The 27,877-nt window shown below is 42.1% G+C and overlaps 1 protein-coding gene across 2 annotated transcripts in view; it reads left to right on the forward strand.

The window, feature by feature from the left end:
• The first annotated feature begins 39 nt into the window (after window positions 1–39).
• creb1b (cAMP responsive element binding protein 1b) overlaps window positions 40–27,877 on the forward strand; it is a 119,279-nt gene continuing 91,441 nt past the window's right edge. Inside the window, exon 1 of one of the 2 annotated variants that reach the window (XM_072261302.1) lies at window positions 40–281. The gene's annotated coding sequence lies outside the window, so the exon portion shown is untranslated. The remainder of the gene's footprint in view (window positions 282–27,877) is intronic. The other variant, XM_072261301.1, reaches the window with a different exon arrangement.

A 27,877-nucleotide genomic window follows, 5' to 3' on the forward strand; every position in this document is an offset into this window, starting at 1 on the left:
GAAGCGCAGGCGCGGGACCACAGGCCGCAGGCGCAGTGGGTTCGTCCCCGCCCGCTCTTCGGCGGGCCGTTAGTTCCGCGGGCGAGCGGGTGGCCGTGCGCGCGCGCGAGGGAGAGTCGGGATCCGTGCGCTGAAGCGGCTGCGAGCCAGTGGCTGGTTCGTTCAGTCAGTGAGGGAGAGAGTGACGCGGTGGAGGTGTAAGGGACTGACGCGGTGTTTACGTCTCGGTGTGAGTGTCCAGTGGCAGCAGAGAGAGCCGGGCACTGAGGGAAATAAAGCCGGTAAGACACAGAGAGTGAGACAAGCGAGGGCCCCGCAGGGTCGGAGGCCGGCTGCGAGGGAGGGTAGGTGTGGTGTGGATGAGTAACAGCAGTTTTCTCCTGGAACCGAACAATGGCGGCTGCGAGTGAACAAGGCTCCCAGACGAGTCTGGAGAGAGGGGAGAAAGGCTCTCTCAGTTTCTGCGGCAGTCTCTTGCAACGCTTACATTGAAAAGGAATTCCCCCCGCCCCCAACCTTTACAGGGATGAAAAAAAAACCCGCCAAAAGTCCTAACTAAACCACCAGCCATTTTCTCACTTGCGATTTTTGGCTTAGCGTGAAATAGTTTTTTTTAATATGGATGCAGCTAGCAAAAAACATTTCCCCCTGTCTTAAACTACTTTTTATAAGTGTTAAGGCCATGGGTGCCAGGCCCTAACTTAACATACTGCGAGACCACGAGTGCAGATTTCCTGTGCTCCTGGTATCATAACCACAAAAAATCCTTTGTACAATTTCTATTTCTTAAGGATTGAAAGTAGGATTTTGTTGTACATGTGGTCTCATTTCAAAAGTACAGAAATACAGATTAAGTTACATACGTAATTGCGTAGAATAAAATTTCTCGCATAGGAAACACATTCATCGAGAACAATTTTTAATATAAGTAAAATAATGCAGTTAAATTACTGTTTCTGATTCGTCATGCTGTTCATGGGAGTTGTAGAAAATGTTAACTGCACACAAAGTACAACTCCACATGAGTGGGACATAAAGGGTCCTTGGATTTGACAGTGTAAATGCTCTACGTGTTTAAAAAGTCTTCATCCGGTGGTCACGGCATCAAATATAAGGGACAAGCCATTTAGGATTGAAGGAGCAATTTCTTCACGCAGAAAGGGTGGTGAATCTGGAATTCTGCATGCCAGAGTGCTGTGAGAGTTCAGTCATTTTTTTTTGATATTTACAACAGATCAATAGATTTCTGGATGTTAGACGAAACAAGGGATATGGCAGGGAAATAGTGTTGAAACGACAACCATGAGCTTGTTGAATGGTGGAAGTGTGCTTATGGAACGGAATAGCCTGCTCGTTCTCTGATCTCTTGTGTTCCTTATTATGTATTTACGTTTGTAATAATGAGGAATTATGATGGCACACAGCCTAGCTTTTCTTTGTTGAGGGTAATGTTACCACAATAGCACATATTTGCTGTTAACTATATATTAAATTAGATATATCCAGATCATCAAAAATAACATTTTTGTACTGGCAAATTTTCTTGCAGCAACCAGTACATTAAGCTATCCTAATAAAATGGCTGTTGAGATCAATGTGTCTGACTAGGAGGCCCTTTGTCTTTGGAAACTGTTATTCACATAAAATGTTTGATATATTTTTGTTTTATTGAAATATTGTTTCTATAATATGTCATTGAACCAGTTTACTTAGTTGGATGTGAATATATTGGAGGCCTATTTATAGTTATTTCAGTTTCAAACTGGATGAGAAGCCATTCACACTTTCATGATCTTTGAAGAAAAGGAGCTGGAGCAAATTGCTATGAGTCAATTAACTGTAATTTTCTTAAATATAGACTTGGGAGTTTGCCTGGTCTTACTCACCTAGTGGCTGGAATCTGTTCTTCATCTGATTCAGCTGTCACCAGATCTAGTTGGATCAGAGCAAAACCTGCTGAACCCCTGTCTGACATTTGTGTATCCACACGGGTTATTTTGATATTCCATCTATTAAATTTCCATCTGACTTTCATTGGTACCATCACCTTGGATCCTATTAACCCTGGCAATACGAATGGTCATAGAGAAGTACAGCACAGAAACAGGCCCTTTGGCCCATCAAGTCCATGCCAAAACTGTTCCAGACTGCCTATTCCCATTGACCTGCATCGGGATCATAGCCCTTAATGCCCCTACTATCCATGTACCTATCCAAACTTCTCTTAAACGTTGAAATCAAACTCGCATGCACCACTTGTGCTGGCAGTTCATTCCACACTCCCACGACCCTCTGAGTGGAGAAGTTTTTCATCATGTTCCCCTTAAACTTCTCATCTTTCACCCTTAATCCATGACCTTTGGTTGTAGTCCCACCCAACCTCAGTGGGAAAAGCCTGCTTGCATTTGCCCTCTCTATACCCCTCATAATTTTGTATACCTTTATCTTTATCTCAATCTTTACGTTCTAAAGAATACAGCCCTAACTTATTCAATCTTCATTAGCTCAGGACCTCCAGACCCAGCAACATCCTTGGAAATTTTCTCTGTACTCTTTCAACCTTGTTTACATCTTTCCTGTAGGTAGGTGACCAAAACTGCACACAATATTCTGAATTAGGCCTCACCAACATCTTATACAACTTTAACATAACATCCCATCTCCTGTACTCAATACATTGATTTATGAAGGCCAATGTGCCAAAAGTTTTCGTTACGACCTTACCTACCTGTGACACCACTTTCAAAAAATTATGGACCTATATTTCCAGATCCCTTTGTTCTACTACACTCCTCAGTGTCTTACCATTCGCTGTGTAAGACCTACCTTGGTTGATCCTACCGAAGACCTCACACTTGTCCACATTAAATTCCATCTGCCATTTTTCAGCCCATTTTCCCAGTGATGCAGAGTCATGTTAGCCTTTCTCACTGTCCATTATATCCCCAAACTTGGTGTCATCTGCAAGTTTGCTGATTGATTCAGCCATATTACCAGCCAGATAATTGACACAGATGACAACAAAAGACCCAGCACTGATCCCTGTGATACACCACTAGTTAAAGGCCTCCAATCAGAGAGGTAACCCTCTCCTACCACTCTCTGGTTTCTCCCACAAAGCCAATGTCTAATGCAATTTATTACTTCGTTCTGAATGCTGAGTGACTGAATCTTCTTGACCAACCTCCCATGCAAGACCTTATCAAATACCTTACTAAAGTCCATATAAACAACATTCACAACTTTGTCTTCATCCACTTTTCTGGTAACTTCTTCAAAAAACTGATTGGTTATACATGACCTACCACACATGAAGCCATTCTAACTATCCTAATCATTCCCTGTCTATCCAAATACTTAAATATCTGGTCCATTAGAATACTTTCCAATAACTGATGTCAGACTCACCAGCCTATAATTTCTTGGTTATGTTTAGAGCCTTTTTAAACAGCGGACCAATTTTTGCTATCCTCTGGTACCTTTTCTGTCACTAAGGATGATTTAAATACCTCTGCTAGGGCCCCAGCAATTTCTGCCCTTGCCTCTGTAGGGTCTGAGGGAACACCTTGTCAGGTCATGGGGATTTATCCACCCCGATTTGCCTCATAGTAAACACCACCTCCTCTGTAATCTGTACAGGGTCCATGAAGTTGATGCACTTTGCCTCACTTCTATAGACATTGTGTCTGTCTCCTGATTAAATATAGATACAAACAATTCATTTAAGATCTCCCCTATCTCTTTTGGCTCCACATGTGAATTGCTATTCTGGTCTTCCAGAGGACCAGTTTTATCCCTTGCAATTCTTTTGCTCTTAACGTACTTGTAGAATTCCTTAGGATTCTCCTTTATCTTGTCTGCTAGAGCAACTTAATGCCTTCTTTTAGCCTTCCTGATTTATTTCTTGTGTTCTTTTGCATTTTTTTAGTACTCCGTAAGCCCCTTATTTGCATGTACCTGTTAGGGACCTCCATTTTTCTCTTAACTAGCGCCTCAATGTCTCTTGAAAACCAAGGCTCCCTGCACTTGTTATCTTTACCTTTTATTCTGACAGGCACACATAAGGCCTTCCACTTATCAAGTACAGCTTTGCCAGAAAACAGCCTGTCCCAATCCACATTTGCCAGACCATTTCTGAAAGCATCGAAATTGGCCTTTCTCCAATTAAGAATCTCAAACTGCAGATCTGATCTATCTTTATGCATATTTACTTTGACACTTATGGTCACTGGATGGAAAGTGTTCCCCTACACAAACTTCTGTCGCCTGCCCTGTCTCATTCCCTAACTGCGCACACTCTTCTTGGGACTTCTACGTACTGATGAAGGAAACTTTCATGAACATATATGAGAAACTGGCCCATCTGGAGGTTTTACAATGTGGGATTCCCAGTCAATATGTGGGAAGTTAAAATCATGTACTATAACAACCTTCTGTTTCTTGCAACAGTCTGATTTCTTTTCAAATTTGTTCCTCTAAATCCCTAGGACTGTTGGCTAGTCTGTAATATAGCCCCATTAACGTGGTCATACCTTTCTTATTTCTCGGTTTCACCCATAACGCCTCACTAGTCAAGTTCTCCAGTCTGTCTTGACAGAGCACTGCTATGATATTTTCCCTAACTAGTAATGCCCCCCCTCCTTTAAACCCTCCCATTCTGTCACATTTAAAACAAAGGAATCTTGGAATATTGAGCTGCTAGACCTGCCCCTCCTGCAACCAAGTCTCACTAATGGCTGCCATAGCATAATTCCAGGTGTTGCTCCATGCTCTGAGCTCATTCGCCTTCCCTACAGTATTTCCTGCATTGAAGTAGATGCAGCTCAGGATCCTAGTTACACCATGATCAATCTTTTGAATCCTGATTTTATGGTCTTCCCAACATCTGCCTCCACAACTTCTCCACTAACTGTTCTGGTACTTTGGTCCCTATCCTCCTGCAATTTCGTTTAAACCTCACTGGGCAGCAAAGGTCCTTCTAGCTGTATTGCTTTTCCTTGATTTCTTCCGACTGAAAAGCTACTACCCAAAATCCAACCCTGTTTTCTCATAAAACTATTTCCATGTTTTCATTTACCTGCTGTCCAATTCTTTGAGTAAGATATCACCTCCACCTGTTCTTTCAAAACCAAAACCATAATCTTGGGATTACTGCCTGTGCCACGTGAGAGTGAGTATAGAAATAGAATGAGATGGAGGATAAATGCGTGGCTGAGGGTTTGGAGCAGGGGGCAGGGATTCAGATTTCTGGATCATTGGGACCTCTTCTGGGGCAGGTGTGACCTGTACAAAAAGGACAGGTTGCACTTGAATCTGAGGGGGACCAATATCCTGGCAGGAAGGTTTGCTAAGGCTATTGGGGAGAGTTTAAACTAGAATGGCTGGGGGTTGGGAACCGAACTGAAGTGATGGAGGAAAGGGAGGTTGGCTCACAAATATAGAAAGCTTGGAGACAGTGCGAGAGGGAGGATAGGCAGGTGATAGAGAAGGGACCGCACTCAGTCCGATGGTTTGAGATGTGTCTATTTTAATGCGAGGAGTGTCATGAATAAAGCAGATGAGCTTAGAGCGTGGATCAGCACTTGGAGCTATGATGTTGTGGCCATTACAGGAGACTTGGATGGTGCAGGGGCAGGAATGGCTACTTCAAGTGCCAGGCTTTAGATGTTTCAGAAAGGATTGGGAGGGAGGCAAAAAAGGTGGGGGTGTGGCACTGTTGATCAGAGATAGTGTTACTGCTGCAGAAAAGGAGGAAATCATGGAAGGGTTGTCTATGGAGTCTCTGTGGGTGGAAGTTAGGAATAGGAAGGGGTCAATGACTCTACTGGGTGTTTTTTCATAGATAACGCAATAGTAACAGGGACATCGAGGAGCAGATAGGGAGACAAATTCTGGAAAGGAGTAATAATAACAGGGTTGTTGTGGGAGATTTTAATTTCCCAAATATTGATTGGCATCTCCCTAGTGTTTAGATGGGGTAGAGTTTGTTAGGTGTGTTCAGGAAGGTTTCTTGACACAATATGTAGATAAGCCTACAAGAGGAGAGGCTGTACTTGATCTGGTATTGGGAAATGAACCTGGTCAGGTGTCAGGTCTCTCGGTGGGAGAGCATTTTGGAGAGAGTGATCACAATTTTACCTCCTTTACCATAGCATTGGAGTGGGATAGGAACAGACAAGTTAGGGAAACGTTTAATTGGAGTAAGGGGAAATATGAGGCTATCAGGCAGGAACTTGGAAGCATAAATTGGAAACACATGTTCTCAGGGAAACGTACGGAAGAAATGTAGCAAATGTTCAGGGGATATTTGCGTGGGGTTCCAAGTAGGTAAGTTCCAATGATACATGGAAAGGATGGTAGGGTACAGGGACTGTGGTGTCCATAGGCTTTTATAAATCTAGTCAAGAAGAAAAGAAGATCTTACGAAAGGTTCAAAAAAACTAGGTAATGATAGGAATTGTGGAAGATTATAAGGCTAGCAGGAAGGAGTTTAAGAATGAAATTAGGAGAGCCAGAAGGGGCCGTGAGAAGGCCTTGGCGGACAGGATTAAGGAAAACCCTAAGGCAATATACAACTATATGAAGAGCAAGAGGATAAGACGTGAAAAAATAGGACTTACCAAGTGTGACGGGGAAAGTATGCATGGAACCGGAAGAAATAGCAGAGGTACTTAATGAATACTTCAGTATTCACTATGGAAAAGGATCTTGGCGATTGTAGGGATGACTTGCAGTGGACTGAAAAGCTTGAAAATGTAGATATTAAGGAAGAGGATGTGCTGGAGCTTTTGGAAAGCATCAAGTTGAATATGTCACCGGGACCGGATGGGATGTACCCCAGGCTACTGTGGGAAGTGAGGGAGGAGATTGCTGAGCTTCTGGCAATTATCTTTGTATCATCAATGAGGACGGCAGAGGTTCCGGAGGACTGAAGGGTTGCGGATGTTGTTCCTTTATTCAAGAAAGGGAGTAGGGATAGCCCAGGAAATTATAGGCCAGTGAGTCTTACTTCAGTGGTTGGTCAGTTGATTTAGAAGATCCTGAGAGGCAGGATTTATGAACATTTGGAGAGGCATAATATGATTAGGAATAGTCAGCATGGCTTTGTTAAAGGCACGTTGTGCCTTACGAGCCTGATTGAATTTTTGAGGATGTGACTAAACACATTGATAATGATAGAGCTGTAGTTGTAGTGTATGTGGATTTTAGCAAGGCATTTGATAAGGTACCCCATGCAAGACTTATTGAGAAAGTAAGGAGGCATGGGATCCAAGGGGACACTGCTTTGTGGATCCAGAACTGGCTTGCCCACAGAAGGCAAAGAGTGGTTGTAGACGGGTCATATTCTGCATGGAGGCCCGTGACCAGTGGTGTGCCTCAGGGATCTGTTCTGGGGCCCCAACTCTTTGTGATTTTTATAAATGACTTGGATGAGGAAGTGGAGTTATGGGTTAGTAAATTTGCTGATGGCACAAATGTTGGGGGGTGATATGGATAGTGTGGAGGGTTGTCAGAGGTTACAACGGGACATTGATAGGATGCATAACTGGGCTGAGAAGTGGCAGATGGAATTCAACCCTGATAAGTGTGAGGTAGTTCATTTTGGTAGGTCAAATACGATGGCAGAATATAGCATTAATGGTAAGACTCTTGGCAGTGTGGAGGATCAGTGAGATCATGGGGTCCGAGTCCATAGGACACTCAAAGCTGCTGCGCAGGTTGACTCTGTGGTTATAAAGGCATACGGTGCATTGGCTTTCATCAATCATGGGATTGAGTTTAAGAGCCGAGAGGTAATGTTGCAGCTGTATAGGACCCTGGTCAGACCCCACTTGGAGTACTGTACTCAATTCTGGTCGCCTCACTACAGGAAGGAGGTGGAAACTATAGAAAGGATGCAGAGGAGAATTACAAGGATGTTGCCTGGATTGGGGAGCATGCCTTATGAGAATAGGTTGAGTGAACTTGGCCTTTTCTCCTTGGAGCGACGGAGGATGAGAGATGACCTGATAGAGGTGTACAAGATAATGAGAGACATTGTGTGGATAGTCAGAGGCTTTTCCCCAGGGCTGAAATGGCTAGAATGAGAGGGCATAGTTTTAAGGTGCTTGGAAGCAGGTACAGAGGAGATGGCAGGGGTAGGTTTTTTTACGCAGAGAGTGGTGAGTGCGTGGAATGGGCTACCAGCGGTGGCGGTGGATGCGGAAATGATAGGATCTTTTAAGAGACTCTTGGATGGCTACATGGAGCTTAGAACTATAGAGGGCTATGGGCAAAGCCTAGGTAGTTCTAAGGTAGGGACGTGTTCGGCACTGCTTTGTGGGCCGAAGGTCCTGTATTGTGCTGTATGTTTTCTATGTTTCTATCTTTCTAAATGTCACTGGCCACATCCTCCTTCTGTATCATTACTCCTTAATTTTGTTCTCTAGTATCAGATTGGAATGTGGGTCACTATCAGTTGGGAATACTATTATATTCGGTATTTGTATTTGTACAGTGTGTTGTCTGCAAGCGATATGCCCCCCCCCCCGACACAAATCTATTTTAATCTCTATTGAATGAAACCAGTTGAATCACTCTATCACCAGCCAGTGGTCGAGTTCAAGTTTATTGTCATCTGACTTTACATGTATACAACCTGCAGATCACAGTGCACCCATAAAACATCATATATAGCACATAAAGTATGACCACTAATAAGTTAATAAAATATATAATTCAAAGTGCATGTAGCACACCGCACAGGTAATCAGTAAACAACTCATTATCCTTGTGATGAGACTCGGTGGTAGGGCATTCATTAGTCTCATAACCTGAAGGAAGAAGCTGTTACCCAGTCTGGTAGTCCTTGTCCTAATGCTGTTGTATCTCCTCCCTTACAGAGTTGGGACTTCTACCTGATTTATTAAATGGATAATTCAGAATTTCTTTCAGTTGAACATTGTTTCTATGGAGACCCTAATAAACTTTTTCCTTTTCTTCATTTTCAGTCATTGTGTTTGCTTGAACCTGATTGCAGCTTCAGTACCTCGTTTGACTTCAAAGTGTGCAGTTGCATAGCTTGCTTCCACTCCCAAAAGTACCTGCCTCCATCCTTCCCATTCTTTGAAATGGGTAAAATTCTTCAGAGGCTTGACTACGAAAGCTTCCCATGGGTGGGGTATTCAGAATAAGGGGTCAGTTAGAGAAGATAAATTTGATCACTCAGGTGCTGAAATCTCTGTCCAGGAGTGCTGTGGAGGATCCCTTGCTGAGATATTGAAGTCAACAATTGGTTGATTTTCTTAATATCTAAAAAAAACTGTATTAAAGTCTTGCATGAAACTGGTGCTATGGAAAAGGTTGATCATGATCTTATTGAATGGTGAAGCAGTCATGGGATTTGAGTAGTGTGCTATTACTTATAAAATGACATTCGGCTCAGTTGTCATTTTTAGGGTCAATTCTTTCACTGTTTTTGTGGTTGACTTTTCAATATTGGGCATAAACCTGTGCTATTTTTCTATATCTTTCTTAAGATCATTCTAGATACTTCCTTTTCCTTGTGTGCGTGTTTCTTTCTGTCTAAAGCTCACTAGAATGTTTATCTGTTTGGAGGAGGGTCATGCTAAATGCATCATGACGTATTGATGTCAACGAGAAATGGTTATCAAATAACAGTATTTCAGGAAATTAGGTTTCTGAATAGGAAGGCTTTTTTGGTAGATGTCACCATCAGAAAAGTATATAATCAATTTGAACTACATTTACTTCTACTTATAAGTATGTTCGTAATTTTACTGCGTCCTGAAATTGCCAGTTCCTTAAATGTTTGTAAATTCAGTTATTAATATCAGTAGAAAATATTATTTTCTAAAGATGCAAGTTTTTTCAAAATATATACAAACCCCATTTCCAGAAACGTTGGGATATTTTCCAAAATGCAATAAAAACAAAAATCTGTGATATGTTAATTCACGTGAACCTTTATTTAACTGACAAAAGTACAAAGAAAAGATTTTCAATAGTTTTACTGACCAACTTAATTGTATTTTGTAAACATACACAAATTTAGAATGTGATGGCTGCAACACACTCAACAAAAGTTGGGACAGAGGCATGTTTACCATTGTGTTACATCACCTTTCCTTTTAATAACACTTTTTAATCGTTTTGGAACTGAGGATACTAATTGTAGTACATTTGCAATTGGAAATTTTGTCCATTCTTGCTTGATATAAGACTTCAGCTGCTCAACAGTCCGTGGTCTCTGTTGTCTGATTCTCCTCTTCATGATGCGCCATACATTTTCGATAGGAGATAGATCTGGACTGGCAGCAGGCCAGTCAAGCACATGCACTCTGTGTCTACAAAGCCACGCTGTTGTAGCCCATGCAGAATGTGGTCTGGCATTGTCCTGCTGAAATAAGCATGGACGTCCCAGGAAGAGACGTCGCCTTGATGGCAACATATGTCTCTCTAAAATCCTATTACGCCTCAAAGTCAATGGTACCTTCACATACATGCAACTCACCCATGCCGTGGGCACTGATGCACCCCCATACCATCACAGATGCTGGCTTTCGCACCTTTCGCTGATAACAATCTGGATGGTCATTTTCATCTTTGGCACAGAGAACTTGACACCCGTTTTTTCCGAAAACTAGCTGAAATGTGGACTCATCTGACCACAGCACATGGTTCCACAGTCTTTTGGTCCATCTGAGATGAGCTCGGGCCCAAAGAACTCGCCGGCATTTCTGCATAGGGTTGATGTATGGCTTCCTCCTTGCGTAATACAGTTTCAAGTTGCATTTCTGGATGCAGCAACGGACTGTGTTGAGTGACAATGGTTTTCCAAAGTACTCCCGAGCCCAGGTGGCTATAATTGTCACAGTAGCATGACTTTTCCGTGCACTTTTCAATCTTATTTTAACTCTCCCAACTTTTGTTGAGTGTACTGCAGCCATCAAATTCTAAGTTTGTGTATATTTACAAAATACAATTAAGTTGGTCAGTAAAACTATTGAAAATCTTTTCTTTGTACTTTTGTCAGTTAAATAAAGGTTCACGTGAATTAACATATCACAGATTTCTGATTTTATTGCATATTGGAAAATATCCCAACTTTTCTGGAAATGGGGTTTGTACAATGGTTCATCACAATTTTTGCATGTACAGTGCATTTTGGTTAATTGTGACACATTGGGATCAATACATTTTGGCCTAATCAAGTGGCTGCCCCAATTAGCTGAAATTACATGGGAATGGTTTAAAAGACATAAAAAAGACCAACTACCGTTTGACTGAATAAGAAAATATATATTTAAATGAAATACAGAAAAAAAAATTGGAACACTAGCAATACTACTACACTACAACACGGGGTTAGCGTGGGGTGTCGGAGTTCAGTCCCAGCATCGACTGGCGTCTCCCTAGAGCAAGGGGTTTAGATGAGGTGGAGTTTGCTAGGTGTGTTCAGGAAGGTTTCTTGACACAATATGTAGATAAGCCTACAAGAGGAGAGGCTGTACTTGATTTGGTATTGGGAAATGGACCTGGTCAAGTGTCAGATCTCTCAGTGGGAGAGCATTTTGGAGATAGTGATCATAATTCTATCTCTTTTACAATAGCATTGGAGAGAGATAGAAACAGACAAGTTAGAAAAGCGTTTAATTGGAGTAAGGGGAATTATGAGGCTATCAGGCAGGAAATTGGAAGCTTAAATTGGAAACAGATGTTCTCAGGGAAAAGTACGGAAGAAATGTGGCAAATGTTCAGGGGATATTTGTGTGGAGTTCTGCAGAGGTACGTTCCAATGAGACAGGGAAGTTAAGGTAGCGTACAGGAACCATGGTGTACAAAGGCTGTCAAGAAAAGAAAATCTTACAAAAGGTTCAGAGACCTAGGTAATGTTAGAGATCTAGAAGATTATAAGGCTCACAGGAAGGAGCTTAAGAATGAAATGAGGAGAGCCAGAAGGGGCCATGAGAGGCCTTGGTGGGCAGGATTAAGGAAAACTCCAAGGCATTCTACAATTATGTGATCAAGAGGATAAGACGTGAAAAAATAGGACCTATCAAGTGTGACGGGGAAAGTATGCATGGAACTGGAGGAAATAGCAGAGGTACTTAATGAATACTTCAGTATTCACTATGGTAGAGGATCTTGGTGATTGTAGTGATGACTTGCAGCAGACTGAAAAGTTTGAGCATGTAGATCTTAAGAAAGAGGATGTGCTGGAGCTTTTAGAAAGCATCAAGTTAGATAAGTCGGCGGGAGCGGATGAGATGTACCCCAGGCTACTGTGGGAGGCGAGGAAGGAGATTGCTGAGCCTCTGGCGATGATCTTTGCATCATCAATGGGGATGGGAGAGGTTCCAGAGGATTGGAGGGTTGCGGATGTTGTTCCTTTATTCAAGAAATGGAGTAAAGATAGCCCAGGAAATTATATTACTTCAGTGGTTGGTAAGTTGATGGAGAAGATCCTGTGAGGCAGGATTTATGAACATTTGGAGAGATATAATATGATTAGGAATAGTCAGTATGGCTTTGTCAAGGGAAGGTCGTGCCTTACGAGCCTGATTGAATTTTTTGAGGATGTGACTAAACACATTGATGAAGGAAGAGTAGTATATGTAGCGTATATGGATTTCAGCAAGGTATTTGATAAGGTATCCCATGCAAGGCTTATTGAGAAAGTAAGGAGGCATGGGATCCAAGGGGACATTGCTTTGTGGATCCAGAACTGGCTTGCCCACGGAAGGCAAAGAGTGTTTGTAGATGGGTCATATTCTGCATCGAGGTCGGTCACCAGTGGAGTACCTCAGGGATCTGCTCTAGGATCCTTACTCTTCATGATTATTATAAATGACCTGGATGAGGAAGTTGAGTTATAGGTTAGTAAATTTGCTGATGACACAAAGGTTGGGGGTGCTGTAGACAGTGTGGAGGGCAACCAGAGGTTACAGTGGGACATTGATAGGATGCAAAACTGGGCTGAGAAGTGGCAGATGGAGTTCAACCCAGATAAGTGTGAGTGGTTCGTTTTGGTAGGTCAAATATGATGGCAGAATATAATATTAATGGTAAGACTCTTGGCAGTGTGGAGGATCAGAGGGATCTTGGGGTCCGAGTCCACAGGACGCTCAAAGTAGCTGTGCAGGTTGACTTTGTGGTTAAGAAGGTGTATGATGTATTGGCCTTCATCAATCATGGAATTGAATTTAGGAACCGAGAGGTAATGTTGCGGCTATATGGGACCCTGGTCAGACCCCACTTGGAGTAATGTGCTCAGTTCTGGTCATCTCACTACAGGAAGGATTTGGAAGCCAGCGAAAGGGTGCAGTGGAGATTTACAAGGATGTGGCCTGGATTGGGGAGCATGCCTTATGAGAATAGGTTGAGTGATCTCGGCCTTTTCTCCTTGGAGCAATGGAGGATGAGACGTGATCTGATGGAGGTGTATAAGATGATGAGAGGCATTGATTGTGTGGATAGTCAGAGGCTTTTTCTCAGGGCTGAAATGGTTGCTACAAGAGGACACAGGTTTAAGCTGCTGGGGAGTAGGTACAGAGGAGATGTCAGGGGTAAGTTTTTTACTCAGAGTCGTGAGTGTGTGGAATGGGCTGCTGGCAATGGTGGTGGAGGCGGATACGATAGAGTCTTTTAAGACAGCGGTCTCCAACCACCGGGCCGCAAAGCATGTGCTACCGGGCCACGAGAAAACAATACCAGTCAGCTGCACCTTTCCTCATTCCCTGTCACGCACTGTTGAACTTGAACATAGGGTTGCCAACTGTCCCGTATTTTCCAGGACATCCCATATATTGGGATAAATTGGTTTGCCCCATACAGGACTGCCCTTGTCCCGTACTTCCCCCGCTAAGGTAGAGCGTTCCTGTGAAACCTTTCGTGCCAAAATGGTGTAAAGCAAAGAAGCAGTTACCATTAATTTATGTGGGAAAAATTTTTCAGGGTTCCCAGACTCAAAAAATAACCTACCAAATAACACATAAAACCTAAAATAACACTAACATATAGTAAAGGCAGGAATGATATAAATACACAGCCTATATAAAGTAGAAATAATGTATGTACAGTGTAGTCGGGAAGATTAAGCGAAAACTGATTTGTGGGGGAAAATAATCAGTAGATATGCGCATGCGAACACAGGTGCCCGTGCAAGGCTTCATGGTCATGGTAGTCTTTCTTGGGGTAAACCCAAGTGTCTTATATTTGACTGCTACTTTTGTCCTTTGTTCAGGAGTGAGAAAATTGGCAACCCTAACTGTAAAAGACATGTTGAGGTGAGTTTAACCCTATTTGAGCACAACCCCCGCCACCGCCCCCCCCCCCCCCCCCCCATCGGCCGGTCTGCAAGAATATTGTCAATATTAAACCGGTCAGCGGTGCCAAAAAGGTTGGGGGACCCCTGTTTTAAGAGACTTTTGGATAGGTACATGGAGCTTATAAAAATAGAGAGCTATAGGTAAGCCAAGTAATTTCTAAGGTAGGGACATGTTCGGCACAACTTTGTGGGCTGAAGGGCCTGTATTGTGCTGTAGGTTTTCTATGTTTCTATTATCTGTAAGGAATGTGTATGTTCTCCCTGCCGATTGTGTGCGTTTTCCCTGATTGCTCTGGTTTCTTCCTACAGTCGAATGATGTATTAGGTAGGTTAATTGGTTATTGTACAGGTGGCCCCCGCTTTTCGAACGTTTGCTTTACAAAACCTCACTGTTACGAAAGACCTACGTTAGTTACCTGTTTTCGCTAACAGAAGGTGTTTTCACTGTTACGAGAAAAGGAGGGCACGATAAAAGGCAGTGTGCGGGAAAAAAAAGCTGCGCGCGCCCCGAGCAGCTGCTCTCCCCCGGATTCGGAACTGCATTCTAGCCGGCATTGCTCAAACACGTGCCTGTGAGCAGCCGTTAGCAAGATGAGCTCTAAGGTATCGGAAAAGCCTGAAAGAGCTCGTAAAGGTGTTAAACTTAGCATAAAACTAGACATAATTAAGCGTTTTGATCGTGGTGAACGAAGTAAGGACAAAGTGAGTTTGGCTTGTGGAAATTGACGAAGATGATGTTGAAGAGGTTATGGCATCCCATGGCCAAGAACTGATAAATGAAGGGCTGATGCAATTGGAAGAGAAAAGGATAACAATCAAAACCGAATGCAGTAGCGAACGGACCGAAAGTGAAGTTGTCCAGGAACTGAACGTGAGGCAACTACGTGAGATTTTCGCTGCAATGATAAAGTACGACTTTAATTTTGAAAGGGTACGTCAGTTTAGGGCATATTTGCAAGATGGTTTACAAAGAACTGTATGATAGAAAAATGCACGAGGCTAGCAGTCAAGCATACTGTTTTTTTTCAAGCCTTCCACATCAGCCACAGCTGATGACGAACCTCGACCTTCGACATGGAAGCAGTCTGACACAGAAGAAGATGACCTGCCTGCCCTGATCGACGATGAGATGACACCCCAGTGGTCCCAACCTCCGGGCTGCGGACAGATACCAATTCGCGGAGAATGCAGCGGTAGCTGGGGGGCACCCAGCACGTCTTTAAGAAAAAAGCCAAAATAAACATGCTAATTAATTAGCTTGTTTATTTCTGCTTTTTTCTTAAAGATGTGCTGAATGCGTCCCGGCTACCGCTGTACCCCTGCATTCTTCGTGGATCGGTATCGGTTCGCTGCCCGGAGGGTGGGGGCCACTGCACCACCCCAACCTCTGACGACTCAGCCTAACACACCATCATCAGTGTGCTTGGTGCTGTCTTCCCAATTCTGATAAGTGATACTACACTGTACATATGTTATTTCTACTTTGTATAGGCTGTGTATTTTTATGTATTATTTGGTATGATTTGGCAGCTTCATAGCTTAAAGGTTACTGGAGAGCACTTGCGTGAGATTTTTTGCCAACAGCGCTTGCGCTGTGTTTCTGCCAAGAGCGCTTACATGAGATTTTCGCTACGGAGAACAGTGCAGGCAGTCGTTGTAGAGAAGTATTTCTAATTTATATAGGCTGTGTATTTATCATTTCATTCCTGCTTTTACCATATGTTACTATTATTTTAGGTTTTATGTGTTATTTGGCATGATTTGGTAGGGTATTTTTGGGTCTGTGAATGCTCACAAATTTTTCCCATATAAATAAATGGTAATTGCTTCTTCGCTTTACGACATTCTGGCTTACGAACTGTTTCATAGGAACACTCTACCTTCAGATGGCGGGGGAAACCTGTAATTTGTTCTGTCATTGGGTTAGGTTTAAATTGGGGTTGTCGGTGGCTTTAAGGGCCGGAAGGGCCTATTTCACGCTGTATCTCCAAATAAGTAAAGAATAAATAAAACTATTAGTTCCTAATAGTTATCGATGAAAGAATTCATTCAGTGTATGCTGCCATGTTCTTATGATTGAATGTAATTCAACAAAATTTGCGCAGACACCTATTGTAAATAATCGGTCCATCATGCGATCCATTGCTTTCTTTGAACCTGATGGTGTTGCGTGTTTGTAGCCAAGGGAACCATTTGGAGTAGCATGATAAAATAAAGGCTTGTTTCATCAGCTTTGTAAATTTCCATGTTTCTGCACCTACAGCATCAGAATTGCCTTTATCGCAGTGTGCTTTCTTGAATTTAATGCGATGCCAACATTTCCATCAAGACAACAACCGTCCAGGTTTTAAAATCTTGGTGACCGGCTTCGCAGCTAGGTCCCCGACTTGTTTTTTTATAACATTAGTCTACTCGCAAGCACACCTCACCTAGTTACAATGGAAAACCATTGACTGAGGTCCTCTTTAACATATGGATCCTTACCTTCACAATTTTGCTTTTGGGATGTTCCATGTTGACTCTTGTGTAATGCTTGTTCTTCTTGGAATTTATCTTGCAGTTGTTTCAAATGTGCATTTGTAGATTTTGATTCTCCAGTTATCTCTGCCAGCTGATGATGAATGGTGTTAGGCAGATGGCTTTTAATTTGGTCCAGTGGGGTAATTTTTTCGTCTAGTGTCATATCTTTTTGTGGCATCTTGGCAAGAATTTGAAAATTTTTTAAGTCAAAATAAAAATCACAATGATCAAAAATCACTACTTTTTGAATCAGTATCCATCGGCCCAAATGGATAACATAATACAAGCACACACAACTGATGCTATTTAAAAACTGTTCGCTCTAAGTATCGTGTAGTGTCTAATGAATACACGACTGATGTTAGTTAGAAACTGTTCAGCAAGTTTCCTGTCCCAATTAAGTAGCACAATGTCCCAAATAAATGAAGGGAATCCCAGCTATTTTCTAGATTAGTTTTTGTTCTTTAAGACTTGTCCCAAAAAAGCAGCTGTCCCGATTAACCGATGGCCCAATTAACTGGAATCCACTGTATTTTTATTTTGAGAATCATTATACAAAATATATAGATTTTTATAACATTTTGAGAGGAGGTGCAGCAAAAGGGATAATTTTTATACAATGCCTTTTAATCTCCAAATGACAAACCAACATAATACAAACTTACAGTATTATTTTAGACACACAGCCTTCTGGCACAGCTGACTCCTTGACTGATTTTCAATGCTGAATGAGCAGAAATTCCTTTGGATTAAATCTTTGGAAGGTCACTGATATTGTCTTTGATATTGCCACAAACTCCAGTCTTCCTTGCTTCCAACTACTACCCAATACCTCATACTGTCTCTGATCTGTCCATTCATTCTTTTTCAGCAAGACTTTATCAGGGCTACGACCTTGAACTTCACTTGGTTGTATAAAATGATACATTCATTTTCCAGTCATTTTACTTGCCCAAACAGACACCCGTTCAAGCAATGCTTCAACTTTAAATTTCCTTGTTTTCAGATTCCTGCACATTCCTTCCTGTCTCAGTAATCTCCAGTCGAAGAATCTTCTGAGGTATCAACACTTCTTGAATTCAAGTTTTTTGATCATCATAATTTTAATTTCCTTAAACCCTTCTGTTTTTCTTTCCCAATTTCCACTTTTAAAATGTGAAACCCTTCTCTTTGATCAAACTTTTTTGGTTGTCTCATAGAATCATACGCATACAGCACCGAAGCAGGCCTGTCAGCCCAAGTTGTCCATGCCGAAAAAGAACTACCTAACTGCTGGTTTCATTTGCGTGTGTTTGGCGCATATCCTTCTAAATCTATCCAAATTGATTTGAATGTTGTAATTTTACCCACCTCTACCATTTCCTCTATCAGCTGATGCATATGTCCTGAAGTCTCTGAGAAAAGATGACCCTCAGTCCCTTTTAAACCTTTCCCCTCACACTTTCAATCTATGTTCTCTAATTTTGGACGCCTCTTCCTCAGAAAAAGATTCTGGCTATTCATCTCATCTATACCCTTCATGATTTTATAAAACCTCCTCTAGTGTATGCACTGGTGTGTTCTACCTCTCTTTCAACTCAAGCCTGCCAGTCCTGGTAATGTCCTCAAATTTCTTTTCATCCTTTTGTGTTTACTGACATCCTTCCTTTAACAATGCAACCATAACTGTGCCAAATCCTCAAGTTATGGTCCAATCAACATCTTTTACAACTATGAAATAACATCCTACTTCCTGTGCTCATTATTTTGACCAATGTAAGCAATCATGTTAAATGTTTTCTTCACCACTGTCTACCAGTGTCACCACTTTCAAGGAACAGTGTATTTTCATTCCAAGATCTCTCTGTTCTACAACACTCCCCAGGGCCTGGACATAACACATCACATTTGGAATAAGGTGGACAAACTTGTGGCGCAATTAGAGATATGCTGTAATCTCTGCATGCCAGAATTATATTCGGGGGGCTTTTCATTGCAATCTGAAACAAGTTTTTCTAACCTTCACATATCATTGAAAAGGCTGTTTTACATTATTTTGTTAAGTTCATCATCTGAAGTAAAATTTATAGAGTTGTATAGCGCAGAAACAGACCTTCCAATGCACCGAGCTGACATAACCCTCAAGCACCTCATTTATACTAATGTTAAAGCAACCCATTTAATTAGACCATACAAAATAGAACAGTGCAGCACAGTACAGGTCCCTCAGCCCGTAATGTTATGCTGACCTTTTAACCTTGTCCAAGAACAATCCTTGCGGTGGTATGGGACCACTATTTACAGTGATAGAATTAACATCAAATGCATGGTGAGAAGAGTGAGATTCTAGGATTTGGGGGATCCAAGTTCTGAGAAGAAATTTCAACCAGAGCTTATTTTTTTAGTTAGACTAAGATAGAGGGACAACTCACATTTTGAAAACACTGAAAGGACTCCATGCAGTAAATGCAAGTTAGTCACTTAACTAAGAGCTAAGGCAGGATTTGGAGTTATTCTAATTCATGTCTCTTAAGTCAGCTCAAGTTGTAAACACATGGAATAATGTTTCCACATGAATCAGTGAGAGCAGTGCTTCCCAGTGTAGGTGATATCACCCATCTCTCCGCCCCGGGACTGTTGGTTGTTTCTAAGGGGTGATAAAGATAAAGGAGGTGGTGGGTGTGCTCGGTAGCAAGGGGGCTGCTGAGAAATTACAGGCTTAATTTAAGAAATTAATTATTTACAATGATTACATAATTTCATCTCTTGCAAACTCACTGTTCTCTTACAGTGGTATTAGAAAGTTTGTGATCCTTTAGAAATTTGTTTCTGAATAAATATTAGATCTTCACGCAAATCCTAAAACTAGATAAAGTGAACTGAATTAAACAGATGTCACAAGAACATTGTACTGTTTCATTTATTTATTCAGAAAATTGATCCAATATTACATGTATTCGTTGGAAACAGTATGTGAACCTTTGTGGTGTTGACTGCCTTGTAGTAACTTCTACCAAAAGTTTCCAGTGACTTGACCAGTCTTTCACATTGGCTCGGAAGAATTTTAGGCCATTCCTCCTTACAAAACTGCTTCAGCTCTGGGATGTTGGTGGGCTTCCTTGCATGAACTGCTTGTTACAGGTTCTTCCACAATATTTCTATAGGATTAAGATCAGGACTTTAGATTGGTCATTCCAAAACGTGAAATTTCTTCTGCTTTAACTATTCTTTGGTAGGCTGACTTTTGTATTTAAGAACATTGTCTTGCTGCATGACCCAATTTCTCTTGAGCTCCAGTTTATGGATGGATACCCCAACATTTTCCTGTAGAATTTACTGGTACAATTCACAATTCATGGTCCCATCAATGATGGCAAGCTGTCCTGGTCCTGAGACAGCAAAGCAGGCCCAAACCAGGACAGTACCACCACCATGTTTCACAGATGTATTGAGGTTTATGTGCTGGAATGCAGTGTTCGCTTTTCGGCAAACATAACACTTCTCATTTAAGTCAAAAAGTTCTAATTTGGATTAATCAGTCAACAGAACATTCTTCAAATAGCCTTCTGGCGTATCCACATGGTCTTTAGCAAACTTTAGATGGGCAGCAATGCTCTTCTTGGAGAGTAGTGGCTTTCTCCGTGCAGTCCTGCCATGGACATCATTGTTCTATGTTTGCCTGATAATAGACTTATGAACACTGACAATAGTCAATGCAAGAGAGGTCTGCAGCTCCTTAGACATTACCGTGGAGTTCTTTGTAACCTCCTATAATATTACACACCTTGCTCTTGGTGTTTTTTATTAGTGGACCACTCCTAGGGAGAGTGACAACTGTGTTGAATTTCATCCATTTGTACACCATCTGTCTGATTATGGAATGGTGGAGCCCAAACTCTTTAGAAATAGTTTTGTATCCTTTTTCACCCTGGTGAGCATCAACAACCTTTTTTCTGAGATCCTCAGAAATCTCCTTTGATCAAGACATGGCACACTTCCAAAAACGTGGTAAAAATCATATTCTGATAGTGAAGACCCAGATTTATGTTCTTTAAATAGGGCAGGGCCTTCCACAGCTACACCTGATTGTCAGTTACACATTGATTGAAACACCTGACTCTTAATTTCCCCTTTAAATAAACTTATAGACCTCAAGGTTCACATACTTTTCCCAACAAATATATGTAACACTGGATCATTTTTTGCAATAAATAAATGAACAGGTATAATGTTTTTAGTGTTATTTATTTAATTTGGTTCCCTTTATCTAGTTTTAGGACTTACACGAAGATCTGATCACATTCTAGGTCATATTTATGCAGAAACGGAGAAAATTCTAAAGGGATCACAAACATTCTAGCACTGTAGACTTTGCTCAAAGCGTGTTATAGTTGCTGAAAAACAATGTGACACATCTGTATTTTGCATATCATGAGAAATTTGGACTGAAGAAATTGTTATTTCTGGGCCTGGCCTGCACGTTATTGCTGTTCACCTTACAGTGTTAGCTAGTACGATTCCCATATTCTAATCATGCAGTGAGGTAATTCCTGTGAATTAGGGTATGGTATTCAATGGAATAAAATTAAGAAACTGCCCTTTTGAATGGTCCTGACTGCATTTTTCTAGCCCATGGCCCAATCAAGCTATTTCTGCCCAATTTTATGTACCTTCGAGCAGAATCAGGTTTTGTGTTTGGCATGATGATGTCATAACTTCCCTTTGTCATAACAACCACAGTGCCCGAGGCTGGATTTAAACAATGGGTGATTGACCATGGTAGTTTATTCATAATGGAAACAGCAGAAGCAGAGCAAATGAAAAAGTGTAGACAATATAGTGTGGTGTATCTGAAGTATGGATTTATACCTGCAGCAAGGAATTAACACCAGCCAGTATATCTGTTATGTGGAAAAAATTCTCTTTTTACGAATGAGGCAATGAAACCATTCAGGCTCCTTGAACATTTGAAGAGAATACAATCTGATAAAGCAAACAAGTTCTTGGCTTATTTTCAGTCACCATGAAAACCACCAGAAGCGGAAAACGCTTCAAAACGTTTGCCAGCACTTCACAACAAAACAGTGATGGTTAACTTGCTTCATACAACATTTCATTGCTCGTTGCTAGATCTGGAAAGCCCCATAAATTAGAGAAGAACTGATTTTGCCAGCAGTAAGGGAGATTCTGAGAACAGTTTTGCACAAGTCAACCAGACCAGACAATTAAAATGATTCTGCACAACGACAATTCATTTCAAAGACCAAGTGATGAAATGTCTGAGAATGTGGAACATACTTGGGACCCAGCAGATTTTTTTCTGTGGTTAGAAGAGTCAACTTTCCCAGGCAAAGAATCTTTGCTTCTTAATAAAATATGAAAACTGGATTCAAAAGTTCCTATTTGCAAGGGGACCAGAAATAGATAAATGGGGGGAAGTTAATATTTTGGGTTGTTGAACAATTTTTCAAAGAGAAGGACATTCCACTCACCAGCATTCTTGCTTGTGCAACAGATTGGATATCATCAATGACAGGACACCACCTGTCATTGATGAGTTATTACTTTCTTGAAAAAAGCTGTATCCGGCATATTTACCATTCCCTGGTTAATTCATAGATAGCATCTTGTCGCAAGAATCCGAAGTGATTGGCTGTACAAATCATTAAATACTGTTATCACAGCAGTAAATAAAATAAAATCCCCTGCTCTCAATTCTAAACTATTTCAAAAGGTTTGTATTGAGAATGATGGAATAGTTTGAATGCTTGTTGTTACACACAGAAGTCAGATGGCTTTCAAAAGGAAACTGCCTGAGACAATTAAGAGCTTTATGAAACTGATCCTTTGAAGACTTGAATGCTTCATTCAGTAATCGACGTAAGAATATTGTCATGACGTTGCTTATTTCAAATGGTTCAAATGGTTCCATTTATTATCAGCGAATGTATACAGTATCCAACCTGAAGTACTTGTTTATGCAGATGTCAATGAAAACCCCCCCAAAAAAAGATAGAGAAACATTAGAACCCCAAAGTCTCCTGTTCTTCCTCCCCCGTGCAAGCATCAACACATCAAACTCCCCCTCCCCTGCCCATTTCAGCAAAAAGCATCAGCGCTGACCACCCACCAAGCAACAGCAAAGCACCCAAAGAGAGACCATGATCTGCAGCCAACAAAAACTATTGTTTACCTGACGGTTTGACATGCCACAGGCTCCCTTTCTCATTAACTAAGGACAGAGAGATATAATCCATTTCACAACGAATGGAGAGACGTTGTTACGGTGTTGTAGTCTGCCATGTGACTTTATTCCAAGATTCACAACCTGAGAATTGGCGGCAAATTTCCCCCCTCCCCCCGCCCCATCGAGAGGAAAAGAGAAAGAATGCGACTGCTCAACTACAGAATCTACGTCCATAAATTCGTCACAGTGAAATCCTGATATTCTATCTCCTGTGATGCCTCAGTCTGCAACACTGGCTGGAATCGGTCATCCACAGGCTGCACCCCTAAGGCGCAGTCTTCCAAGGTGTGCCTGGATGATGTCAGAAAATGGTCGGCCAACGAGCTCCAGGAATGGGAATTCATCTACTGTTAAAAAAAAAATGTAGTTTGAGTGCCACTTGTAGATCAGGACCTTGATAGAACCCAAACTATTTTGAAAAGGGAAAAAAGTGGCAGTTAAGAGAAGAATTTAAGCTGTTTCTGCAGATGAACTTGAAGAGGCACCCACTTGGCGCCATCTTAACTCTGTCCATTTGTCCGAATTATTTGCAAAGTTTACTGAAATCAGTCTTCAATTGTAAGGAAATGATGTAAATCCTATCAAAGTTATATCAGTCACCTCCATAGTACTGTCTAAGTTAACCCTATATTAGTGCCACATTGGCTGTCATTGCCTTTTCTAATTTCTGAGTCCCCCTGAGTTGGAAGAGAAAGAAAGAATATCCAAAAACGATTGTCAAGACATACTGTACCCACCTGGGTGAGCTGCACAAAGACATCAGGGAGATTTGGGGATCTCTCTATCCAAATTCCAGATTGGGCAATCAATCCAGTCCTGAACACTTGTAATGAGGAATCAACAGGAAGAATGGAGGAAGAACTGACCTTACTACAAAATGACTTTGTTGCAGAAAGAAATCTTTGAATGCTATCCTGCACTGTGCAAAAGGTCAAAGCGTTTATTATTGCCTTTTCAATGTCAAACTTTATACAGTATACTTTCAGTGTGGTTGCTTAACTCTTTTAGACTGCAAATTACTGAATGGGGGTGGGGGGAGGGAGGGAGAAATCTGAGACTCCTGAGTGACATGCAGCCTGATGTTGAGAAGGTGATATCACTGCACCAAACCCATCCATCTCATTGAAAGGTGAAAAAGCAATGAAGTAGTGAATTGTTGGACGACTAATGTACGCTCTAAAATTGTTTTTACTGTCATTAAATAAATTTTATTTGTAACTTTAAATAGATTTGAATAATTTTGCAATTATTTGTTACTGCTTTGAATTTGTAGATCCTGTTTTCTTTCACTGCGCTCAGTGAATCAAAATTCTCTGTAGTTTTTATATAATGGCTGGAAAGGCGGGGGGGGCGCGGTCATTAGGGATGTGGTCTGGGAGCCAAGTGGAGTGGGAACCACTGGTGTATAGAGATTAAAGTAGCAGACAATGAGTTGTCATTGAGGTGTGCCTGCATTCTTTGTCAGTGAAGAGGAAGACAGTGAAGAGTAAAGGTCTTTGAAAGGGCCAATATGAAAACATTTTGAACAGTTAGTTTAAAAAGACTGCCGCTCCTCCAGGTTACTATCTATTTTGCCAGTAATTGGGTGAGATTCTCTGTTGGTCAGAGTTGACCATGGATATTGCGTCCTAGCTGTCTAGATACACAAACCTGGGCAGTACAATATGGAGAGCAAGCTGTTGCCCATGTAGCAAGCTCCCGCTTTTCACACATCTGTTGTACCCGGTGAATCGCAGAGACAAGTACAGTTTCGCAGGAGTTGCCAGACAGCATTGAACTGAATGTAGGACTGCCTTAGGGACTTCAGCTCTGGATTTACTCCCGAAGCCTTCCCCGTGAGTGGGTATAGTCACAAGGCAGTGGAGGTTTAAGATCAGAGTTTTCCTTCTTCTAGTTGAGCTGCCATCCACGGCTAGCGAGCCCCATCTGCCTGAAGCAACTGGTTTTAAGGCACCAATAACCTGCCTTTGCCCCTTCTGTTAGTAGAAACAGTTCTGCCAGGCTTAGTAGCTAAGCCACACGTAGCCAGGAACTGGACTCAAAGGCTACTTGAGGTGTACGCCATTGAGAGCATTTAATAGGTAGTGAGATTTCCCCAGCAAAATTTTCCTTGTTCTCTAAACCCTTATCTTCCAGCAGACTTCAGGTACTCAGCACAGACCTCGGAGTGAATCTGGCAGTTTTCTAGTATGTATGACTCTTCCATAGTAGGTAATGGATTTCACTTCATCTAGACGAGGACTCTTCACCCCACAGCAATGACCCCTTCTCCCGTCTTCAACCCTTCTCTTCTTCCTGGACACCCCGCCCTGGTCATCTACCTGCTGTGGACCTGTTCATTGCCAACTGTTGACAGGACATCAACCGTCCTGACTTCAACACTCCTCTCTCCAATTTCAACCTCACTCCTTACAAATGCTGTGCTCTCCGCTCCCTCCATACAAATCCTAATCTCACCATCAAGCTCATAGAAAAGTGGGGTGCTGTAGTAGTCTGCTGCACTGACCTCTACCTTGCCCAGTGCCAGCTCTCAGACACTCTTCTCACTTGCCTCTCGAACAGGACCCCACTAAGGAGCACCAGGCCGTTGTCTCCATACCATCACAGACCTTATTTGCTCTGGGGATGTCCCATACACTGCCACCAACCTCACGGTTCCCGCACCCCCCTCCTCCTGTTTCTACCTCCTACCCAAAATCTACAAACCCACTTGTCCAGATAGACCCATGGTTTCAGCTTGTTCCTGCCCCACTGAACTCATATCTGCATACCTTGACTCAACATCCGTGACGCTTACATGCTTGGGATCTTTTCAATGATTTCAAGTTCCTCGGCCCCCATCATCTTATTTTTACTGTGGATGGCCAGTCCTTATACACATCCATACCTATCAGGAAGGTCTCAAACCTGTCGGTTTCTTTCTGGATGCCAGACCCAACCAGTTCCCCTCCACCACTCTCCTCCGTCTAGCAGAACTTGTCCTCACTCTTAATAATTTCTCCTTTGGCTCCTCACATCACACTCAAAGAAATAGTGTAGCCATAGGCACCCGCATTGGCCCCAGCTATGCCTGCCTTTTAGTTGGTAATGTGGAACAGTCTATATTCAAGCCTACTTTGGTGGCTGTCCACTACTTTTCTTACGCTATGTCGATAACTGCATGGGTGCAGTGGCTCACTGCACCCATGAGGAACTCGTTGACTTCATCCACTTTGCCTCCAACTTCCACCCTGCCCTCAAGTTTACCTGGACCATTTCCGACACCTCCCTCCCCTTTCTTGATCTCTTTGTCTCTTATCTCTGGAGACAGGTCATCTACTGATGTCTGTTATAAACCCATGGACTCTCAGAGCTACCTGGACTATATCTCTTCCTATCCTGTTACTTTTAAAAACCTTTCTCTCAATTCCTTCATCTGTGCTGCATCTGCTCTCAGGATAAAGCCTTTCATTCCAGGTCAAAGGAGGTGTCCTGCTTTTTCAAAGAAAGGGGCTTCCCTTCCTCCACCATCAACGATGCCCTCAACCGCATCTCTTCCGTTTCATGCACGTCTGCTCTCACCCCATCCTCTTGCCACTCTACCAGGGATAGAATTCCTCTTTTCCTCACCTACCACCCCACCAGCCTCCACGTCCAGTACATAATTTTCCATAACTTCTGCCATCTCCAATGAGATTGCACCACTGAGCACGTCTTTTCCTTCCACCCACTTTCTACTTTCCGCAGGGATCGCTCCCAATGTGAATCTCTTGTAAATTCGTCCCTCCCCACTGATCTTCCCCCGGCACTTATACTTGCAAGTGGAACAAGTGCTACACCTGCCCCTGCATTGCCTCCCTCACTACCAACATAGATTGGGAGACCGCTTCACCGAGTACTTATGCTCTATCCACCAGAAAAACAGGATTTCCCAGTGACCACCCATTTTAATTCCATTTCCTGTTCCCATTCCTATTCTGATATGTCTATCCATGCCCTCCTCTACTATCATGATGAGACCACACTCAGAATGGAGGAACAACACCTTATATTCTGTCTGGGTTGTCTCCACCCTGATGGCATGAGCATTGATTTCATGAACTTCCGTAGTGCCCCTTCCTCTTCATTTTTCCCTCTCTCATCTCATCTCTTTGCCTGCCCATTGTCTCCCTCTGGTGCTGATGCTGCTCCCCCTACCCCCTTTCTTTCTTCCATGGCCTTCCGTCCTCTTCTGTTAGATTCCCCCTTCTCCAGCCCTGTATCTTTTTCAACAATCAACTTCCTAGCTCTTTACTTCACCCCCTCACCTATCACCTTGTGTTTCTCCTCCCCCTCCCCTACCTTTTAACTCTACTCCTCATCTTTATTTCGCCAGTCCTGCTGAAGGGTCTTGGCCCGAAACATCGACTGTACCTTTTTCCATAGATTGCTGCCTGGCCTGCTGAGTTCCTCCAGCATTTTGTGTGTGTTGCTTGGATTTCCACCATCTGCAGATTTTCTCGATTTTCTCTTGTTTGTGATTGGATCACTTTAACTAGGCAGGGTGATGTTAAATGTTAAACATTTTCTTACCACATAATTTTTGTGTAATATTTTTGTAGCGCTATGTGTTTTACTGGGTAATTTCTCTTCCTTAAAAGAGTTTAAATTTACAGCAATTTCCTAAATTTATTTACTTTTTTAATAACTCCATGCAAAAACAGTTGTAGTGTGTTATTAATGAGTTGCATCAAGTTCTGGATAGCTTAATGGACTTCCTCAGGTCTTTAAAAGTTTTTAATCATGTCATTGCTGTTCACCTGGCAATCTGACATCTGCAAGAA

Source organism: Mobula birostris, chromosome 6 (genome assembly GCF_030028105.1).
Source record: "Mobula birostris isolate sMobBir1 chromosome 6, sMobBir1.hap1, whole genome shotgun sequence".
NCBI lineage: Eukaryota > Metazoa > Chordata > Chondrichthyes > Myliobatiformes > Myliobatidae > Mobula > Mobula birostris.